Source organism: Ovis aries, chromosome 8 (genome assembly GCF_016772045.2).
Source record: "Ovis aries strain OAR_USU_Benz2616 breed Rambouillet chromosome 8, ARS-UI_Ramb_v3.0, whole genome shotgun sequence".
Taxonomy (NCBI): Eukaryota; Metazoa; Chordata; class Mammalia; order Artiodactyla; family Bovidae; genus Ovis; species Ovis aries.
In genome coordinates this window covers 68,736,173-68,755,791 of record NC_056061.1, presented here as the reverse complement: position 1 = coordinate 68,755,791, position 19,619 = coordinate 68,736,173, and the positions used below count along the sequence as shown (strand labels likewise).

Genomic DNA, 19,619 nt, shown 5'->3' with positions numbered 1-19,619 from the left:
TAAGCAATTTGCCTAAAGCCATATAAGTTAATAAATATGAAACTGAGATCTGAATCTGGAAAAATATGACTTGAGAGCCCTTCTGTAAACCACAAAGCTATGCTAGCTTCTTTTTCCTGAGCCTCGCCCTAAGATTTCTGAAATCTTTAATCTTATAGGGAACTTATTCCATCTTAGTTCATCTGAGCTGCTATAACAATGTACTGGATGGCTTATAAACAACAGAAATTTGCTTGTAAGCACTGGAAATGTAATTCTCACAGTTCTGGAGGCTGGAAATCTGAGATCAGACTGCCAGCATGGTCAGGTTCTGTGTCTGGTAAAAGGCTGCTTCCTCATTCATAAATGGCCTTCTCACTGTAACCACACATGGCAGAGGGGCAAGCAAGCTTGCTGTGGTCTGTTGATGGGGGCACCTTTCCAGTTCACAAGGGCTCCACACTCACTGCCTAGTCACCTCCCAAAGACCCCACCTCCCAATACCATCAGCCCGGGGGCTAGGATTTTAACCTATCAATTTAGGCGGAAAACAAGCATCCAGACCGTAGCATTCCCTAAGTGAGGTGTTTTATTTAGAGCAACTGTTAGCTTCTAATAACCCAACTCTCAGTGAACACATGAAAAGATTTTCACTGTTCCAACCATTACCATCTTTTCCACAATAATGTCTTCATATTAGAGTTTTCCCAACATAGTAATGTTTCAATTATTAGAGCACTCAGTCAGGTAGTCACTCATCATAACTGTTCAAAGCCCACAAAATTATTAACAAGCACAGATAATTCTAACAAAGATCCACTGTGGTTATGACTGACTCAAGATTGTTGAAAGACCTTGGAGGGAGTTTTACAGTTGGGGGTGTAGAAGTGACAAGTGAGGAAATGCTAGTAGACGACCTTGTACAGGAGAAAGTAAAGGGAGGAGAACTCCAGATTCTAGGGTCGAATCATCCCTACAGGTTCTTCCCCTGTTATCTGTATCAGCACCTACAAATACACACAGTTGTTGCTGTATCTTACATCTGATCTGGTTTGGCCCTGGAATGTGAAGCAAACCTTTGTCTGGAAAATACAGCAGAAATTCATGTAGAAAGAAAAAGTGATGGGGAATAAGTCATCGAGTCTAGTTTGTTTAAACTTTATATTTCATACCTATTCCATGGAGCATTTTTTAAAAACAAGAGAAATCAGGGCCTTCCTTGGTGGTCCAGTGGTTAATGCTTCCAATGCAAGGGATGTAGGTTCAGTCCTTAGTCAAGGAACTAAGATCCTACATACTACACGTGGTATGGCTAAAATTTTAAAAAAATTTTTTTTATAAAAGAGACATCAATAGTGTTTCCAGAATTATTAATTATCTTTTCTATTCCAATTCACAGGGCTTCCCTGATAGCTCAGTTGGTAAAGAATCCACCTGCAATGCAGGAGACCCCAGTTCAATTCCTGGGTTGGGAAGATCCCCTGGAGAGGGGATGGGCTACCCACTCCAATATTCTTGGGCTTTCCTTGTGGCTCAGCCGGTAAATAATCCATCAACAATGAGGGAGACCTGGGTTCGATCCCTGGGTTGGGAAAATCCCCTAGAGAAAGGAAAGGCTACCCACTCCAGTATTCTGGCCTGGGGAATTCCATGGACTGTATAGTCCATGGGGTCACAAAGAGTCGGACATGACTGAGCGGCTTTCACTTATCCCACTTATTTCAATTCATAATACTAGTTAAGGACAAACCCACAAAACCTTTACATTTCTTTTTCTGTCCCTCTTCCTCTTAACCATTGATCCTAATACTGTTGGCTGGTTCTTCCTCTTTAATTCTCCAAGGAAACAAATAATTATTTTGGCTGACTTTTTGGGGGGAGGAGCCCACAAACCAGGGATTGAACCCGTGCTCCCTGCAAGTGGAAGCAAGGAAGTCCCTTGGCTGACATTTTTTACCCAAATGCAGAAAAATCTCAGTTATTCAACATCATCAGTGCATGAGGTTTTTTGTGTAAGTGACTTTTACCTAACTGAAGTTTCTTCCTTCAAATGTGAAAAATATCACTCCTTTTTTGTTCGAAGTTCAGTTCAGTCACTCAGTCATATCTGATTCTTTGCAACCCCATGGACTACAGCACACCAGGCTTCCCTGTCCATCCCAACTACCAGAGCTACTCAAACTCATGTCCATCAAGTCAGTGATGCTCTTCTAAACTGCAATGATATATTTCACTGCTTCCTTAAAGAGAGAGAACTGAATACAATTTCTTGGTGACTCAGATTATCATTACTAAAATCCCTGAATTGTGTAATGATGCACTTTTGTTTTAAAACGTTTCTCTTTCTGCACGGTTACAATGTCAGACTTCATCTCAGTTACTTCCCTATACTGCTACTGACATTCCTCTCACTTCCCACACAGCTTGTATCAGGCCAAGAAATTACATAAAAATCAAGCATTTAACAATGTAAGCTATGAGAGGGTCAGCAGCCCTCTAGGGTCAAACCTAAGCATAGCAAGGAAGGAAAAGCTAGTGCCTGTGGTAAACTGAGTGTCCAGTGTGAGCTTGCCTTTGTACTGGACAACTGATATATAACCCATCAACAAGATTCATAATAATTATGAAAGCATCAAATTGTTAGGTTATTGCCATGATGTGATTGACCATCGATTCATAATCTACTTTCTTGACTTGACTTCCTATAGGGCCTATTTTCCCCTCCCAAATATGGACATACTCTTGTGGAAGGCTGAAAAAATTTTACTACACATTCTTTGCATGTTCTCTAATCAAGAAGTATAGACTGCTTCTCAACTCCTTGAATTTGGAATGTGGCCATGAGACTGGAACTTGCTCTGGCTAATGAGACAGTAGTAAATACAGTGCAAGCAGAGGCTTGAAAAGCACATCTGCAGAAGAGCTTGTTACTGGGGACCCTGATATCAAACATATGAAAAAGCCTCGACTCGCCTACAGAATAAGACCCAGGAGTCTTAGTAATCCTGGCTGAACCTAGCCCCCAGCTAATCCAAAAACTGACTGCAGCTACACAAATGAGCCAGGAGACAACCAATAGAAAACCGATGAGCCAACTGATAGAACTGTAAGAAATAATTAATTGTTACAGCTTAAAAGTGAAAGTGAAGTCGCTCAGTCGTGTCCAGCTCTTTGTGACCCATGGACTATAGCCTCCCAGGCTTCTCTGTCCATGGGATTTTCCAGGCAAGAGTATTAGAGTGGGTTGCCATTTCCTTCTCCAGGGGATCTTCCTAACCCAAGGATGGAACCCGGGGGCTCCTTCATTGCAGGCAGACACTTTACCCTCTGAGCCACCAGGGAAGCCCATTGCTGCTTAAGCCATTAAGATTTGTAGCAGTTTCTTAAGCCACAAAAACTAACTGATAGAGAAATTGTTACCTACAAGCAGCATGTTGCCATGACATGCTTAAAACATTCAGCATCAGGTTTGGGAGCAAACAGTAGGTGAAAAGCATAGAGGTAGCTATTAGCAAAAACCAGGAAAATGGCAGGGAAACTCTTAGTGGAGGCTGGATAGTGATGAGGACACTGTATAGTTCAGTTCAGTTCAGTTCAGTCACTCAGTCATGTCCAACTCTTTGCGACCCCATGAACTGCAGCACGCCAGGCCTCCCTGTCCATCACCAACTCCGGGAGTCCACCCAAACCCATGTCCATCGAGTCAGTGATGCCATCCAGCCATCTCATCCTCTGTCATCCCCTTCTCCTCCTGCCCCTAATCCCTCCCAGCATCAGGGTCTTTTCCAATGAGTCAGCTCTTTGCATCAGGTGGCCAAAGTATTGGAGTTTCAGCTTCAAAATCAGTCCTTCCAATGAACACCCAGGAGTGATCTCCTTTAGGATGGACTGGTTGGATCTCCTTGCAGTCCAAGGGACTCTCAAGAGTCTTCTCCAACACTATAGTTCAAAAGCATCAATTCTTTGGCGCTCAGCTTTCTTTATAGTCCAACTCTCACATCCATACATGACCACTGGAGAAACCATAGCCTTGACTAGATGCACATTTGTTGGCAAAGTAATGTCTCTGCTTTTGAATATGCTGTCTAGGTTGGTCATAACTTTCCTTCCAAGGAGGAAGCGTCTCTTAATTTCATGGCTGCAAGCACCATCTGCAGTGATTTTGGAGCCCCCCAAAATAAAGTCTGACACTGTTTCCACTGTTTCCCCATCTATTTCCCATGAAGTGATGGGACCAGATGCAATGATCTTAGTGGTCTGAATGTTGAGCTTTAAGCCAACTTTTTCACTCTCTTCTTTCACTTTCATCAGAGGCTCTTTAGTTCCTCTTCACTTTCTGCCATAAGGGTGGTGTCATCTGCATATCTGAGGTTATTGATATTTCTCCCGGCAATCTTGATTCCAGCTTGTGCTTCTTCCAGTCCAGTGTTTCTCATGATATACTCTGCATATAAGTTAAATAAGCAGGGTGACAATATACAGCCTTGACATACTCCTTTTCCTATTTGGAACCAGTCTGTTGTTCCACGTCCACTTCTAGCTGTAAGGCAAAAAGGCAACCCACATTCTTTAGCAGCAAAACAACTGGTAAAAGTGAGGCCTGCAGCAGCATAAAGGACAGAAAATGCACACAATGAATTCTGAATCTAGCTGCCAAGTTCTCCAGGCAGAAGCTTGGAAGCATTCATTGAGCGTTTATAGCTGCATATAAAGTTCTGCAAAGGATGGATGGGCTGCAAAATGATTTATCCAGTTAATAAGCATGGTTTTGAGAAAATAGAGAAGAACCAGAACTCATGATATTGGAAAAGAAAATCTTTTATATCTCCAGTCTCTTCAGCTGGAAGACAAGCTTCTTAGAGCAAGAAATGGCCTCTGGGAGAAGACTTTTGTAAAATTTAACGTGATGCCTTGTAGCCCTTCTCAGCTGGACAAGAGGGGCTCTGCGACTCCTAGAGGCACTGTCTCATAGCAGTCTGACGCTCAGCCCAGAGTCAAGGGAGGTCTGTCTGACTTGGGAAAAAACACACACACACACAAAAAACTATGGCTGTGAATTTTAGGGGCATGGACTCTCTGGGATTTAAGGAAATCCTCAAAGTTTTTAAGCGAGTTTTATAGACAAGCATGGGCTTCCTAGGTGGCGCTGGTGGTAAAGAACCTGCCAGCCAATGCAGGAAATATAAGAAAAGGTGGGTCGGGAAGATCCCCTGGAGGAGGGCATGGCAACCCAATCCAGTATTCTTGCCTGGAGAATCCCATGGACAGAGGAGCCTGGTGGGCTATGGGCCATAGCGTCACACAGAGTTGGACACAACTGAAGCGACTTAGCATGCACGCCTGCACTGACAAGCACAAAAATATGATCTAAAGGAGACAGAGATCATTCAAAGGAAAAGAGGCCGCTAGATGCTTGGGTTTTTACAAGAATGAGGCCACAGAAATTATTTAGAAGCAAACAGAAGCCATTTCTTATGGAAAAAGGAAGAATGTTTCAGAGGATAGAGCCGAGGGCAGTAGAGAGACACAAGTGAACCATTCCCGGGGAGGAGAACTGGGTCCTAATCAGGAACCTCCACTAGCCCCGGAGGGCGGGCACCTAACCATGCAGGCCTGCAGAGAGCTGCTGTGGACTGCTGAGTGCTGCCTGTAGTCTGTTTCTGTAGTTTTGAGGGGTTATCTTTTGCCTTTTCACCAATAGTGTTGGGTGTGTATAAGGAGATAATTTGTCCATGATAAGTAAAACCTATGATAACTATTGATAGATAACTAAAATATATGTTATCATATATACTGTGTATGTATCATATCTATATGCAATATAGATACAATATATGATCGTAAAAAGTTATCTAGTTATCGGATCCACATCTAGATCGACAGATCCAGATCCTCTTGATCCAACTAGATCAAGAGGATCCATATCTGATGTGCTGTTATCTGAGGGGGCTCCTCTGTACCCAGAAGTGATGCAGATCACAGATAAGCCTCTGGACTTCAGAGGCTGATGCCTTAATGCGATAAGGCTTCTTCAAATTCTATGGTAAGAGTGAATGTATCTTTCTTATAGCAGAAATGTGAGTAATTTTTACCAAAGGCAGACTATATTTGATTGCACACACACACACAAAAAGGCCACAAATTCTTTGTAGTACCTCCTAATCAAGAAGTGGTGTTGATGGCAAAGACATACCCTGTTAATAAAAGTTCATCACCCTCGGTATTCTGGGGGAGTGAGGTAAAGCTTCACTGAGAGTAATTGGCTGTCTTCTCAGCAGTCACAACTCACAGGGAGGGCAGAGGGCCAGGAAACTCACAGCCCTGACAATAAATGGGGTCTGCATAGAAAAGCAGGTGCAACAGAACGAGAGAGCACATGGAAGAAGAGGAACCAGCCTGTGCTGAGCAGAGGCCAACACATCAACTGGACCTGTCTGGCAAAGTGTTTTCAACAGTTCTTTAGTGAGGGGGCACCCAAAGCTGGCAATCTATGTACTTGTATGTATATATGCTTATATTATTTGTATTAAAACAGAAAGTTATCATTCTCAAAAAAAAACCCACAAAAAACAATGTCAATTTCCCTACACTTTCAATCTGGGTTTGGCCATGAGACTTTTACAGACAGGACAATAGAAAACGTGACGCAAGCAGATGCTTAAATAGCACTAGCAAACTGGGGCTTGTGCCCTGTTACTACCAAGAACACCAGAGCCTCATGTCAAGAAGCTCAGACTAGCCTCCTAGAAGGTAATGACCACATGCAGAGAGAGGCCAGCACCCCCAGGTGACCCACCCCTTCATCTGTCTGACTGACCTCAAAGTGAACCCATTGGAAGAACTAATCAGAATTTACTTTCTGCCAAGTACTATTGTTGAAGCTTTACAGCTGTAGACTCTCTCATTTAAAGTTCACAATGATAAGAAATAACAATAGTAATTTGGGAGTATTTTGTTATACTGACAGAGCTAACTGATACACCCCTCTTTAGGTTTCTCTATACCCCCAAATTTGTGTTCTTCTTAAAGAGGACCTAGGAGGATGATGTGACTCATGGATAAATCATAATTCTTTGAAAGTAAAGGCTGCTGCACTTAAAGTTCATTGCTACAATTTAAACACACAAACATAAGAAATGTGTACCAAATCCTTGTCCCAATGATCATGGCCTAATTACACACCTGGGTTTTGACAGTCCACATTTACAACTTCCTGTTCATACTGTATACACACTCAAATGTAAAGCATACACATAAAAGGAGCATGTGTTTCTTAACAAGTCTGAGGACAGCCTTCCTTTCCTTTTGAGGATTGTGGTCATAAGCATGGTAAGGAGAAAAAAAATGATGCTAAAAAAAGACTATCTCACACACAAGCAGCCTCCACAAGAAAGACTGCAGGAGCTGTATGATAACGCAGTATGCTAAATCGAGGTTGTTGAGCAGTGGGGGCAGGACAGCACAGAGAGGCTAGGCAGCTTGAACTTTGGCTGAGTTTCAGTCTGATAAGAGGTTCTGAGGACTTGAAAAGCCAGCTTTGAAATGGAGGTAGATCGCTTAAGTGTATCATCAGTCTATTGTCCAAATCAGTAAAGAACACCAGGTAGGCAAAATGCAGCCTCCAAACATGGTTCTCCTGCCATGTTCCAATCCTTCGTCACCCAAGACTGAACCAGAGACCTTTCTTGCTGACTAAAAGGAATAAAAATTAGTGTGACATGAACCAGGTTCCTAAGGAGCACTGGATTAAGACCTTACTAGTCTTTGAGAGTGTTTAAGGCAATCAGGATACTGCTTCCCAGTTGTAGAATCTGCTTAGGATGCCATACCCACTCAGGGCAGTGGAAGAGTGTGGCAAAGTGTTCAGCCTGGGGAGAGAACTCTGCTGCCACTGGGAGTAGCCTGGGCTTCCTCTCTGGTTTCAGGGTTCCTGGCAGTAAGAGAGGGCAATTCCTACCAGATAAGTGCTTTGCAAATGTCTGCTGATGTCACGTTTCCTTATATTCACCTCCTCTCTGTCTTATCTTCCACATGTATAAATACCAACTACGGAAGGTGAGGAAGAGAATTAAATGAGATAATCCAAGCGGAGTAGGAGAGTGTGGGATGAATTGAGAGAGTAGCATTGGTGGCTCAGACATTAAGGAGTCTGACTGGAACGTGGGAGACCCCAGTTCAATCCCTGGGTCAGGAAGATGCCCTGGAGAAGGAAATGGCAACCCATTCCAGTATTTTTGCCTGGAAAATCCAAAGAATGGCAGAGCTTGGCAGGCTACAGTCCATGGGGTCACAAAGAGTCAGACACAACTGAGTGACTTCACTTCACTATTGACATATACACACTATCATGTGTAAAATAAACAGCTAGTGGGAAGTTGCTGTGTAACACAGGGAGCTCAGCCCGGTACTCTGTGATGACCTAGAGGGGTGGGATGATGAGGTGGTGAGAGAGAGGCTCTAGAGGGCGGGGATATGTATATACTAATGGCTGATTCACTTCCTGTATGGTAGAAACCAATACAACATTGTAAAGTAATTATCTTCCAATTAAAAAAAAGGTCTTAGAAGAGTGTCCGGCAGAGAGTAAGCACTCTGTATATGTGCTCTATTATCATCTATTCTGTGGGTTTAATTCACTCAAAAACTAATGCAGATTCAGTAACTATCAGTATAAATAGTGCATTGCCTGGTATACCACTAACAGTTTATTACTAACATTTTGTTACTCATATCATAATCATAAGTGAACTCTAATACCGATGGGTCAGCAGATTATTTAAGGTTTTCTTTGTAAAAGTCTCTCTCCTTTTCTCTGATTATGAAAGCAACCCTTGCTCTTTGAAAAGATGAAGAAGAAATAATCCAATGATACAGAACTGTTTTACATAGAAAGTAAAAACGTCTCATCATTTAATACCACTATATATAATAACTAGGACTTCCCTGGTAGCTCAGCCATAAAGAATCCACCTGCCAGTGCAGGAGACACAAGTTCAATCCCTGGTCCAGGAAGATCCCCTGGAGAAGGAAATGGCAACCCACTCCAGTATTCTTGACTGGAGAACCTCATAGACAGAGAAACCTGGAGGGCTACAGTCCATGGGGTTGCAAAAAGTAGGATACGACTTAGCAAATGAACAACAACAATAACAATATGTAATAACTATAAAATAACCAATGATTAAAACCGAATACATAGTCTTCCTGACTCTTTTCTATTCAAGAAGGCTATGAATACTTAACAGTATCCAGAAGAACTGACCCTGGTTACAAACTGTGGAACATTTTTCTGCTAAACTGCAAGAATTCCCTAGGGGTTTATTCCTGCCAGGGGACCACTGTACTTTCCACCACCACCATTTTTGTGCAGGTGATATCAGGTAAAAAAGGAACACCAAGCAGCAACCTAGAAAAGGAAAGGAAATTCTTTTTAAAAAGAGAGGGGACTTCTTGGCGGTTCAGTGGCTAACACTTCACCTCCAACACAGGGGTTACAGGTTTGATTCCTGGTGGGGAGGATAAGATCTCACATGCCTTGAGGCAAAAACAAAACAAAACAAAACAAAACAAAAAAAACACACAACACCATAAAACAGAAGCAGTATTTTAACAAATTCAATAAAGACTTAATTAAAAAAAAAAAAAAAAAGAATGAGAGAATCCTTGTGTTTTACTTTCATGTTCAAGAATCCCAAAGCGGGATACTGAGGACTGGTATCTTCAGGATTCAGCGTTTATAAAGTCAGTGGCCAGGCTTTCTTTCAAGAACAGATGAACAATTTTAATTCAATAAACATCCTCCAAACACCTCCCTCATAAATGTCTATAAAGATAAGCCCTATTCCCCACTCCACCCCACCAGGTTTTGTTGTTGGTCGGGGAGGGGTTTGTTTTACTTTCCAAGAGCATTCACGGAAGAGTCTAGCTCATCAGCTAACTGCCTTGTCCTGAAAACAAATGAGGTGTGGGAGAATGAATGCTCCCCTAGGTGTCAGAGGCCTTCCTGTTTCTAACTCTAGCTGTATAAAGTAGATGGAGACATGTCAGACCTCTGAGTGTCAGTTTCTCCATTGGTACAATGGTAATGACACTACCTATAAAGGTTTCTTTTTCTGGTAATTAAATGAGGTTTAAAATGTATATAAAAGCACTCTGTAAATTTCAAGTCTTTTACAATCATGATATTGCGTGCTCAGTCGCTTCAGTCATGTCCAACTCTTTGCGACCCTATGCATTGTAGTCCTCCAGGCTCCTCTATCCACAGGGTTCTCCAGGCAAGAATACTGGAGGGGGTTGCCATGCCCTCCTCCAGGGGAATCTTCCCCACCCAGGAATCAAACTCTTGTCTCTTCCGTCTCCAGCACTCCCAGACGGGTTCTTTACCACTAGCGTCACCTGGGAAACCCACAACATGATATTAGGAGTTACGGCTTTGCACATTTTCCATCCATAATCAGTTTATTTCATGAGGTAGTTTATTCAAAATACTTCAAGTACTATTCCCTAAGAAACCCATATAGACTGATTTTAAATCATCCTATAAAACCAAACAACTATTCTGATATCAGTTTCTATATTATTCCTATAACTCAGGTGACAGAATATTAATGCCCTAGATTCAACATTAAAAAAACTAAGATCATGGCATCTGGCCCCATTACTTCATGGCAAATAGAAGGGGGAAAAATGGAAACAGTGACAGACTTTATATTTTGGGGCTCCAAAATCACTGCAGATGATGATTGCGGCATGAAATTAAGATGCTTGCTCCTTGGAAGGAAAGCTATGACAAACCTAGATAGCGTATTAAAAAGCAGAAACCACTTTGCTGACAAAGGTCGATATAGTCAAAGCTGTGGTTTTTCCAGTAGTCATGTATGGATGTGATAGCTGAACCATAAAGAAGGCTGAGAGCCAAAAAATTGATGCTTTCGAATTGTGGTGCTGGAGAAGACTCTTGAGAGTCCCTTGGACAGCAAGGAGATCAAACCAGTCAATCCAAAAGGAAATCAACCCTGAATATTCACTGGAAGGACTGATGCTGAAGCTGAAGCTCCAATACATTGGCCACCTGGGTGAAAAGGTGACTCATTTTAAAAGACCTTGCTGTTGGGAAAGACTGAAGGCAAAACAAGAAGGGGAAGCAGAGAATGAGATGGTTAGACAGCATCACCGACTCAATGGACATGAAACTGAGCAAACTCCAGGAGATAGTCCATGGAATAGCAGAGAGTTGGATACGACTGAGTGACTAACACACACACACACACACACACACACACGTGTGCACGCGCGCATTTAAAGAAGGTCTATATTCTGAGTAAAATGGCAAATTGAACATTACTTTTTCTTTCTTCCAAAATTCCACTAAAGGAACTTTGGAAAAGGCATACACCAACAAGATAAAGAACAAGATAGAAGAAAGCAGCAACAAAATTTCAGAATTTGTAAAGCAAATGGCCAATGGTAACTAACTCAGCAGATTCAAGAAAATTGAATCCTAAGCAAAAAGTGGAGAAGACTAATGTATGGCAAAACCAATACAGTATTGTAAAAGTAAAATAAAGTAAAAATTAAAATTAAAAAAAAAAAGAAAAGTGGAGAAGACCAAGAAATGATTACACCATACACAAGTACTCAAAGGCTTAGGAACCAGAACTGAAAGCTGAGGACAGAAAAGGAGGCAGTGGTGGTAGGGTAATAACAAACATGTTTGGTTAGAAGCCTTCTTAAAAAGTGAGCGTAGGAATTCCTCTGGTGGTTCAGTGGGTAAAACATCACACTCCCAATGCAGGAGGCCTGGTCAGGGAACTTGATCCCACATGCCACACTAAGAATTTGCATGCTGCAACTAAAAGATCTCACATGCTGCGACCCGGCACAACCAAAGAAATAAAAACATTTATAAAAATACTTTTTAAAAAAGAGGTGAGTGTATCCTACTGTGGCAGGAGGGTAGCAAGGCTAGAATCTGAACAGAGACTGGGTTAGAGATGCCCACCTAAAGAGAAGATGTTTAAGTGAATATCTTCTTTCACCTACCGTCCAGCACACTGACCTGCAGCCTATAGGCAGGAGAATGGAAGACCCTTTTGATAAAGTAGAAAGAAAGAAAAGCAAAAAATAACAGAATAGGTGGGACTTTAGGGGTCCAACCATTTAAGTTCAAATTCCAAATAATAGGAATTCCAGAGAGAAAGAAATAGATCACCTAAAAAGCATTAAAGGTCAAAACAATTTAAAACTAACAGAACAACACCTTTTAAACTTTTGAGGAAGACGTATTTTTAACCCAGACTTTAGTCAAACCATCAATCAAAGGTGAAGGTAGAATAAAGACATTTTCAGATTGACATTAAGTCTCAAAAAAAAAACTTTATCTCCTCTGTTCTCCTTCTCAGGAAGAAGCTGAGGAAGACGTTCCAACAAAAGAAAGAAATGAAGCAGAAAAATAACACAGAATAAAGACTCCTAACAAGTTCTAACAGAGGAGAGAGGCAAAGGCATCTCAGGATGATGGCAAAGAGACAAAGAGGACGGCTAGGAACCTGGCTAAAAGGATCCTCTGTTTAGATGAGGTGAGTAGGCGGCCAGAGAGATTTCTTCAGGAAGGTGAAACTGATAGAATTTCTGAGGAGTCAAAATATCTTGAGAGGAGATTTAGACCATGTGGGGTTGAGTAGGTTGTAAGTGTAAATAAAACTAACAGCAACAACAGAGAAACACAATTAACTTCTAGAAAAGCAAAAAGAAATATGTAGTTACAGGAAAGTAATCATGGCTCAGCTGTGATTAGCATTTTCATAATCATAAAAATATAATCATAGAGTACTGATCTAACAAAGTATAATGGAACTGTGTTGGGAGAATGGGACAGGAAGAGTGTGTGCCTATGGAAAAGAGGTGTGAAAGTGAATTAAAATACCATTTTCCACACAGAGAAGTCAATAGGCCACGCCTAAAACAAAATAGAAAGCAATCAAGAAGTAGTAATGGAAGTGTGTTATTTAGAAACATGAATATACATACTAAAAGAAGCAGCAAAAATAGTCGAAAGTAGCTGCCTTTGGGAAGGCAAAGTGAAATAGACTTTTTTGTCATTACACTTTTCTTTTTATTAAATGTTTTATGGAACTAGTTCACTCTAATTATCTACATGTAAGTTTGATGAAATTAAAAATGAGAGAGAAAGAGACAGAAAGAAGAAGGAAATGGGGCAGGAAGGGAGAAGCAGGAAGGAAAAAAGAAGGCTTTCTAGAAATCCACACCACCAATCCAAAGGGTAATGATACGAATTTATGAGTTTGGCTCGGGGTAAACCAGAGCTCTCTAGGAACCCTCCGTCTTGTCTGCTCATTTCTTTCTCGTGTCAGTATTTCTTTACAGGTTCTGCTATAGCACTGATGCTTAGACACAGTTATAAGTGCAATCTGAAACTCTCCTCAAGTTAGTATTTTGATGGAACTAAATCCAAAATTCCTGACAGAGTTAAAAAATAAATCTGAAAATGAAAGTGATCCTAAAATAAGACTCAAATAATAAATGGTTAATTTTTTTAGAAATTGGAAAGAACACAACACTGGTGAAGCAGAGGAAGCCCCACAGATATGAACGCCTATTATAAGACAATCATTCAAGGTGTGATCCCTGGAGAAGGAAATGGCAACCCACTCCAGTATTCTTGCTTGGAGAATCCCATGGACAGAGGAGCCTGGTGGGCTGCTGTTCATGGAGTCACAGAGTCAGACACGACTGAGTGAATAAGCACACAAAGATGTGATACTTTTGCAAACATGAAAAGTAGATAAATGGACATGAATAAAACAAGGAGAAATAAACCAATTATATATAAAATGTTAGTTTATGAAGAAGCAGCCGCTGAAAAATAACAGGAAAGAATTTAAGCAACTAGAATGATGTAACTGACTGGCAAGAATTTATTTTAAAAAAAGAATTTATTTCTCTCTAATCCTTATCACAGACCCCATAATATACCTCAGAAACATGAGAGAGTTAAAAATGCAAATGTCTATAACAGTAACATTGATAGAAAATAAAATGGAGTATTTATCAGTACTCTGGGATAATGATAACTGGACTGGAGGTTGTAGGGGAACTCTCAAAGAAAAAGATAACCAAATGTGACTACACAAAATTTGAAAATTCTGTGCAACAAAAATAATAATAAATGTTAAAAATCAAAGCAAGAGACCAGAAGAAAATATTTGCACAAAATATAATAGACATTAGATAGATATACAATGCTATATGAATACACAATCTTAACCAGAAAGAAAATAACATGACAAAATATATTGAGGAAAACATATAAAAAGACAATCACAGGAAATAAAATATTCTCAATAAAAATATGAAATGACAAGATCTGCTCTTTAGCAAATAAATACAAATTAAAAATAAGATACTACTTTAGACTAACAGATAAGAGAGAAAAAAACACAGTACAAGGTTTATTGATGCCTTAGCTACCAGATGGAAAGAACAAAATTGAAAATGTTTATTGTGTGTTTATGCTGCTGCCAGTGGTAGGTGTAGGGGTCTAGATGTCAACAGGAGAAAATGTCAACGCTCTCAGTTTCAGCAAAGGGCAGTTAATATCTTGAGAAATTAAACAAAAACAAAATAATGCTGACTACATGGAATTTTCTTCCACCAACTGTTAATCTTTTCAGATGGGTTGGTACTACTATAATTTTCACTCTTTCAGGAATAAGCTTCATCCTCTAAAGAGTTCTAGATTTTCAAAAGAGAAAAATAATTTCAGCTCACCAGCAGGAACTGAAAGAAGTTTTTCTTCTCACAATATAGTATTCCCTTTTATGTGGAATCCAAAAAGAAATGATACAAATGAACTTGTTTACAAAACAGTAACAGACTCACAGAGAACTAGCTTATGGTTGCCAGGAGGAAGAACAGAAGGAAAGGGATAATTAGGAAGTGTGGGATGGACATGTACACACTGCTTTATTTAAAATGGATAACCAACAAGGACTTACTGTATATCACAGGGAACTCTGCCCAGTATTACGTGGCAATCTGGGTGGGAGGGGAATTTGGAGGAGAATGGATACACGTACATGTATGGCTGAGTCCCTTTGCTGTCCACCTGAAGCTATCACAACATTGTCCATTGGCTATACTGCAATATAAAATAAAAATTAAATATAGGGACTTCCCTTCTGGTCCAGTGATTAAGAAAGTTCCTTGTAATGCAGGGGACATGGGTTCGATCCAAGGTCTGGGAACTAAAATCCCACATGCCTTGGGGCAACTACCTCGAACTCCGGAGCTCACAGGCCACAACGAAAGATCCCTCACGCTGCAACTGAGACCTGACATAGCCATAAATAAATATTTTTTAAGTTAAATATATTTTTTAAATCTCATGGAAATTTCTCATTGAAAAAAACTCTCAATGAAAATATAAAAGCTGAACTAATTAACAAAAGTATTCAATTGGATTCACCGTGGTTAAACTTGTCACCCACCTACACTCAGCAATAAACCAAGCTTGAACTATGAAAAATAGAAAGTATAAGAACTGATGCAATGATTTCCTCATCGTTCATATACTCCCTGTATATCAATACAATATTTATAGTAGAAGCAAGAAAAAAATTAGAACATAAATTACATTTGCAGTACTAAGGAATATGCCAAGCATGGGCAGAAAGATAAGAGAAAACATGGCTTATGGTCATCAAAGGACATCACTTGTCCATTCATTTAAAATCACACTTCAAATCTGAGTTATATTTTAACTCTCACTCTAGTCTTTAATTCCACTTTTTTAGTGTCAATGTTGTTTTGAGATGCTAGATGGTGGACAGTGCAGATATGTTTAAGTTGACTGAAGTGAGACACAGAGGAGCATTCTACACTTCCACCTACATCTAGTAAACGTTGTTCTGTGATGACTTAACCCTCCCTTCCCTGAAATCAGCCAAACGGATTCTTTTTTTTTTTTTTGGTCACACCATGAGGCTTGTGGGATCTTAGTTTCCTGACCAGAGATTGAATCTGGCTTTGTCAGTGAAAGTGCCCAAGTCCTAACCACTGGACCAACAGGGAATTCCCCAATGGATGGTATTCTTAGTAAAGCAGACATTCATAGGTTAAATGTGCACATATTTGCTTTGTGATATCTGGTTAAACGGGAAATAGATTCTTAGTAGAGAAGCAATCTGGTTACTTTCTCAACCCAAGGACTCTTAATTCAAATACTGTACTTATTTAATGTAATCAGTTCAGTTCAGTTCAGTTCAGTTCAGTTCAGTCACTCAGTCATGTCCGACTCTTTGCGACCCCGTGGACAGAGCACGCCAGGCTTCCCTGTCTATCACCAACTCCCAGAGCTTACTCACACTCATGTCCATCAAGTCGGTGATGCCATCCAACCAACTCATCCTCTGTCACCCCCTTCTCCTGCTTTCCATCTTTCCCAGTATCATGGTCTTTTCAAATGAGTCAGTTCTTCCCATCAGGTGGCCAAAGTATTGGAGTTTCAGCTTCAGCATCAGTCCTTCCAATGAATATTCAGGGCTGATTTCCTTTAGGATTGACTGGTTGGATCTCCTTGCAGTCCAAGGGACCCACAAGAGTCTTCTCCAACACCACAGTTCAAAAGCATCTATTCTTTGACACTCAGCTTTCTTTATAGCCCAACTCTCACATCCATACATGATTACTGGAAAAACCATAGCTTTGATTAGACGGACTTTTGTTGGACATAAATAAATTGTAGTAGAAGAGATGTAGGAGATTAAAAAATCAAGAAGTCACAATCGCTGCCCTCAACTAAGTTTTAAAATGTATAGTGAGAAATAAGCACATACAGAAATAATCAAAGAGCAAGAACTGGCCATAAAAGAAGTAAAAGGACTCAGCGTGAGCTGCTAAGCCAGGCAGAGCTACACCACCAGTGCCAGGCCCTCCCACAGCAGGGCCAAGAAAATGAAGTGGAAAGACGAGAAGTCAGAGCAGACACTGACCTCTGAGCAAAGGTGCCTCTACCTTGATCTAAAACAAGATCCAAAGGCAAATCTGTCCAACACCCTCTTAGGCTGTAATCATCAGATTCTTAAAGTTAACCCTTAAAAAGCTGTAACATAAGCTCATGATTGTCAGCTTTAAGTTTATATTCCTTTACTGTATATTACATATTAAAATATTTATACATTAGCTTCTTGCAATGGCACATTGAAAGAGATGGATAGAAACTTTCTTCTCAGTTCCTTGCTATCTATTTTATTCATTAAATGAAGGAGTTGAGGACTTTCCTGGTGGTCCAGTGGTTAAGACTTCACACTTCCAATGCAGGGGGTGCAGGTTCACTCCCTGGTTAGGGAACTAAGACCCTACATGCCATGCAGCCAAAAAAGAAAAAAAAAAAAAAAAAAAATGGAGTCACTTTCTTGTTCTATCTTTGCCGGTGTGTGTGCTTACACACACACATGCGTGTGAAGGACTGGTCAGTTTTGAACTAGGTAGAACAAAAGATCTCCCTTTATTTAAAAAGAGGTCCTTTGTCTTAGAATCAGAGCCAGGCTCACAGATTCTATTTTTCATATAAACTGTGTTCCGTAAGAATGGGAAACTTCCTCTGACCCAAGACTAAGCTGGGTTGCTGGCTCCATAATACTTCCTCTTTCCTGACATTCATCATTTTCTATTGTTAATTGTTTCATTGCTTATCTTGTTTGTTGGCCAATAAGCTCAATGGGGTCAAGGGCTGTACTTACTGTGTTTGCCACGTGCCCTCAAGGGTCCAGCTCATAGAAGAGCCTCAGTAAATATCTGTTGACTAACTATGCTTGCCAGACTGGTTATTTCTTTCAACCATTTCTGATGAAGCTAGGTCTCTTGTACGCAAAGAGGAAGTGACACTCCTTATCTTTAAGATGAAGAAGACAAGGGACTTTCCTGGTGGTCTAGTGGTTATGACTCGACCCTTCCAATTCAGGGAAGTGGGTTCAATCCCTGGTGGGGGAACTAATATCCCACATGCCATGCTTCAAGTTGCAGCCAAAAAAAAAAAAAAGAGGACGGGCTGGTAGAAGGATAATAATAAATGTAAGAATGGGGGGATAGATGGGTGTACTTTCTGAACTCACTGGAAGATGGAGAACTCAACTGGATGCTTCTAAATGGCTTATCAGGAGTTTGCTGAGGAAGGAAAAGGGGAAGGAAGCAGGCAGAGACAACCCAGACCATTGCAGGTATAGGAACTAGAGCAATTTGGTGCTGCAAGAGTGAACACAATATATCAAAATTTGCTAGGAGTTTATCAGACTACTCTGTAGGTGACTGATATTTCCCGCAATAACCTGACTCAAAATCAGTGCTTTTCCCTTTGAAGAAAAATGTGCTGTGCTGTGCTTAGTCACTCAGTTGTGTCCAACTGCTTGCAACATCATGGACTACAGTGTGACAGGCTCCTCAGTCCATGGGGATTCTCCAGGCAAGAATACTAGAGTGGGTTGCCATTCCCTCCTCCAGGGGATCTTCCCAACCCAGGGGTCAAACCCAGGTCTCCCACATTGCAGGTGGATTCTTTACCATCTGAGCCACCAGGGAAATAATTATTCCCTATTTCAATGAATCAGGTAATATATTTTCCTATCATAGCAATCTGTCTCATTCTATTAGATGGTCATTTAAAGCTTTAAGACAGCACCTCAAAGTTTCATCTGGCATAAGATTTTCTGGAACCTCCTTATTCTCCTAGAAATTACTGATTCCTATAAATTCACTGATTCTCACCCGACCCCCAACCTTTTTATCTACAACTATTCCAGGAATTTGGTATCTCTCCCCCAGTTATCAAGACAGTAAAAGGCCAAGCCAGAAACTCCTCTCTCAAGCAATCCCAGCTGGAAGCCAGCCAGGAAATTTGGGCCAGGCTCTCCGGTGACCAAGCCAGGAATATGCTATAAAGGACAAAGAGCGAATATCACTAAATCCATCCTGCTGGGATTAAGGCTCAGGTGCTCCTCTGCTCCACAGTCCCTGTGACTTTTTGCTAATCTGAAAAATCCCAATAGACTCGGTCACCATCAAGGGCATAAGAGTTCCAGGCAGTGGTACTTGAACTATAGTACAGATCAAAACCATCTGTGGAAAATGGGTTGAAAATGTTAATTCATGGTTTCCACTATTAAAGATCCTACTCTAGTAGATCTTGAATGTAAACCTGGACTTCCTTTTCTGTTTTCTTTTTGTTGCTTGTTTGTGGGGCATGTTTTAAAATATCCCAGGCAATTCAGATCTTATAATCTACAGGCTACACACTGAGATTCACTGGACTGATTTGGGGCCTTTCAAAGGCTTTTAAAAAAGGGAGAGGGGAGGAGGGAGAGAATAGAGAGAAAATGTAGCCCAATGTAGCCTAATAAATGTACTGTGCTTAATCACTCAGTTGTGTCCAACTCTTTGCAACCCCATGGACTGTAGCCCACCAAGCAGCCTAATAAATAGAGCCTAATAAAACTGCTTACCATTTAACAATGCTAAAGCCTTGTTGCTGTCATTGTTCAGTCGCTAACTGGTATCTGACTCTTTGCGATCTCATGGACGGCAGCATACCACTCCCTTCTCCTTCACCATCTGGAGTTTGCTCA

At 40.8% G+C, this 19,619-nt stretch overlaps 1 protein-coding gene and 1 long non-coding RNA gene across 9 annotated transcripts in view; one reads left to right on the top strand and one right to left on the bottom strand.

Moving 5' to 3' along the window:
* LOC114116110 (uncharacterized) overlaps nt 1-17,808 on the top strand; it is a 35,474-nt gene extending 17,666 nt beyond the window's left edge. For both annotated transcript variants that reach the window (XR_006060643.2, XR_009601535.1), the window contains one exon: nt 12,381-17,808. This is a non-coding gene — a long non-coding RNA (uncharacterized LOC114116110). The remainder of the gene's footprint in view (nt 1-12,380) is intronic.
* STX11 (syntaxin 11) overlaps nt 1-19,619 on the bottom strand; it is a 57,157-nt gene that overhangs the window by 10,305 nt on the left and 27,233 nt on the right. The window lies entirely within an intron of this gene.